Below are 3,976 nucleotides of genomic sequence, written 5' to 3'. Positions count from 1 at the left end.
TAATTTCTCATTCTTATGAGTATACATGTCACAGAATCATTGGTCATGTAGTCACATATATACATACAGTATTAATGTCTGTTTCATTCTACTATCTTTCCTACCCCCACATCCCCTCTCCTTATCCCATCACTTCCCTCTACCTGATCTAAAGTAATGCTATTCTTCCCTAGCACCTCCCATCTTATTGTGAATTAGCATCCACATATTACAGAAAACATTCAGCCTTTGGTTTTGTGGGATTGGTTTATTTCACTTACCATGGTATTCTCCAACTCCAGCCATTTACTAACAAATGCCATAATTTTACTCTTCTTTAAAGCTGAGTAATATCCCATTGAGTATATATGCCACATTTTCTTTATCCATTCATCTATTGAGGGACACCTAGGTTGGTTCCATAACCTAGTTGTTGTGGATTGAGCTGCTATAAACATTGATGACGCTGTATCACTGTAATATGCTGATTTTAAGTCCTTTGGGTATAAACCAAGGAGTGGGATATCTGGCTCAAATGGTGGTTCCATTCCCAATTTTTCTGAGGAATTCCTTAAATCTCAGATTCTAAGTCCCTTTTTACGTTTCTATAATCCAGCTGTCCTTGTTAATGTTTACCACAATTTCAGTAATTAGTTGTGGAGAATATATTATATGCATAAATGTGTGTGTGTATGTATGTGTGTGTTTAATTTCCAGTGATATCTCCAGGTTCTACAACAACAACAACAACAAAACGAAGTTAAGGGCAATGTGGATACAGTGGCATGGCTACATGTGGGACAGCAAAAGCATTGGCTATAATTTATAGAATTATCTAGAAAATTGAACTAGTGCTTCAGTCACAACTTTCAAGCTGTCTCCTTTAAAGGGAAGCAAGCAAACTCTTCAGCCCTGGAGAAAAGGGAAGGAAACACAGTGCCAGAGCTCAAACACACAGTATGTTCTGCACACCCAGTCTCTGTCCTCACCATATTTCTAATTTCTTAAATTATTTTACTTGGCCTATTAACTTCCTCTAAGGTATGTCAAGTGTGGCCTTCAAAATGTAACCCTGTTTCAGTGTACTCTTGGTTTTGGAATGATCTACCCTTCACCATCTACCCCTCAAACCCAAATTTGTTTTCTTGATTTTAAAAACTCACTAAAGGCTCTAGTGAAAACCAACATATACTTGGATGTTCTCTAATCATTAGGCCTTGGAAATTTACCAGGGAAGCTGTCATGCTTCTCATTTGTTCCTTATAAGCTATTCAAGCTTTGTGTATTGGGAGGCTGGAGTGGTGGCTCATAGTAAAGCATTTGCCTGGAGTGTGTGAGGCCCTGAGTTTGATCCTCAGCACTGCATATAAATAAAAAAATAAAATAAAAGATGCATTGACAACAAAAAAATTTTAAAAAAGACTTGTATATTGGATTTTTAATTATGTGTATTTTATCATCAACATCCTACCTCTCTTATTAGCCTGTTACCCTCACAACCCCATCTCCCAACTTTTTCAGGCCACAACATAATTGTAACTTCCCTCAGAAAGAATTTTCTTAAAACAGCCTAAATCCTGGTTTGTGCTCCTTTAATATAATTGCTTTCCCTGAGAATGAACAATTCCCACATTTTCAGAACTTATTTATCCAATACCTATTTAACGCTTAGTTTCACTCAGTAGACTGTAAACTCCATGAGGGCAGGAGCCACAACTGTCTTGTGCAAGTCTGTATCTCAGTGCCTGTTTGTGTTAGTTATAAATAGTAGCACTCAATAATATTTAGTGAATTAATAAGCATCTTTAGCCTCCAAATAACTAGCACAGACCCTTGGAAAAATATTCCCCAATGGGTGCTGTGATTGTGAAGCTTTGCCAAAATCTTCCTCCGGAAATAGAAGAATTAGTCCCACCTTCTCCCTGCCACAGGAAGTGCTGCTAAGCAGACACCCTCAACTATTAGCCTTCTTCATGGTAAAGCTCCAGTTAAAAATACAGAAGCCCCAATTTGTGTTCTGTTCTGGGGGCAATTTGCATTCAATGACTGATTAGTATTGAAATGTATGGCCCAGCCTCTTATATCAATTTAGGACACCTCTGCAGGGTCTCCCCAGCTTCAGAGCTTCCTGTGGGGTCTGAAGCCTGTGTTGGGATGGAATCACAGATCAACTTCTTTTTGGCTGTGCTTCCTCCCCCTCTAATGATGGAATCACAGATCAACTTCTTTTTGGCTGTGCTTCCTCCCCCTCTAATTCACAAAGGTTTATCCTAAAGCACCTCCTAACAAGTGCCTTGTACCTTGATCTCCAAAGTCAATGTCTGTTCATGGGTAACCTAGCCTGTGATGGGTACCATCAAAATATTTACAAACTGAATATTATGATTTATTTTAGTCCATAAACTCCTAAACAGCAAAGATCAGTTTTTTATCCTTATGCCCTTGCAATGACTGGAGGATGCCTTTTATAGTAGTCATCATAAAAAACACAAAAGGTAATATTTCCCATAAATTAGTCTACATTAAACTGAAGTCTTTCTATTCAAAGTGTGGTCCTAGCACCAAGGGTATTGGCATTCCAAGAATACACTGTCAGAAACCGCATTACTTCAAACCTCAACCTGTTCAGACCCACTGAATCTGAACATGCATTTTCACAGCTCATTCTGGCTCACACATACATTAAAGTTTCAGAAATACTGAGTTGAGGGATTTATTAATATAAATAAAATGATCTAGCTGATCTATTCCTCTCTAGTTTGTACAGTGTCTTTGTAAATTTTTTTTCTCTCAAAAGTTTTGCTTAAATCTAGTGTTGTAGTGTATTCTTTCATTCAACCAATACTAATTGAATGTCAAGCAAAGATTTCAACTGAATGGAACTTACATTCTAAAAGGGAGAGAAAATAAATGTGGAAAAGGCAAAAAGTGTCATGAAAAAATAGAGTGGAGTAAAAAGGGTGACAGAGCGGGTTGCAATATGTTTGCAAAAGATCATGGTAATTATAGAACTGAAGTAGTAGGTGGACATATACTTTTGTGAGCTTCTTGCTTGGGTGTTGCAACAAGAGCCAAGTGGTGGGAGTGGAATAAGAGATGTAAACTAATAAATGTGATCAGAGAGACAAGAAGGCAGATATCTCGATGACAGACTGCTTAATAAATCACTACTTGACATTTCAAAGCTAAAAAGGTAATGCTAGTTGTTTTCACTCCAAGAATAAAGTAGTTAAGGCCATTCAAACTGGCTTGGGGGAGCTTGCACAAACTATATCATTAGCGAAGCCACAGGAACCTCAAACAAAACTGCGGGGATTGGAAAAGATCTTTAAGGGATCTTTCTGTTCTAACATCTCAGGCTCTAAGACGCCTAGATGGCGACGTCTAAAGGGGTGAAATAATAATCATCGTCAGACTGTGGGCAAAGGCCAAGTTCTGCAACCCCAGGACACTACACAAACAGGAAGATGAATTGCGGAAGACGAGCGTCAAGCTGAAACAAGGTAACCTTTGGTTCCTCACGTATGCCTGGGCTCAGATCTTGAACTCCGGCTGCGTCGCCCAGGACTTCGGGTGTCACGGGAGCACTCCCCTTGGCGATCTAGTCCCGCCCCACACCCAGCCCTCGCGTCCACGCCCCGCCTGGCAGTGCTGGACCCGCCTCCCGCCGGACTAGGTTCTCCGGGGTCAGGGTCCAGGCCCCGCCCTTCCAGGCCCCGCCCTTTCCAAGGCCCCACTTCCTCGCCCACGCCCCGCTTCTCTCCAGCCCGCCCTCGCGGGGTCTTCGCGTCCAAACGGATTCCGGGTAGGGTTTGGGTTCCGCCCTATTTGCGTATCCGCGCCCCACCTCTCCCTCCTGGCCCCGCCTCTCCCTCCTGGCCCCGCCTCTCCCTCCTGGCCCCGCCTCTCCCTCCTGGCCCCGCCTCTCCCTCCTGGCCCCGCCTCTCCCTCCTGGCCCCGCCTCTCCCTCCTGGCCCCGCCTCCCGCCTGCCGGTGA

The sequence above is a fragment of the Spermophilus citellus genome, assembly GCF_964194105.1.
Source record: "Spermophilus citellus genome assembly, chromosome: 5".
Taxonomy (NCBI): domain Eukaryota; kingdom Metazoa; phylum Chordata; class Mammalia; order Rodentia; family Sciuridae; genus Spermophilus; species Spermophilus citellus.
This window is presented reverse-complemented; position numbering follows the sequence as displayed.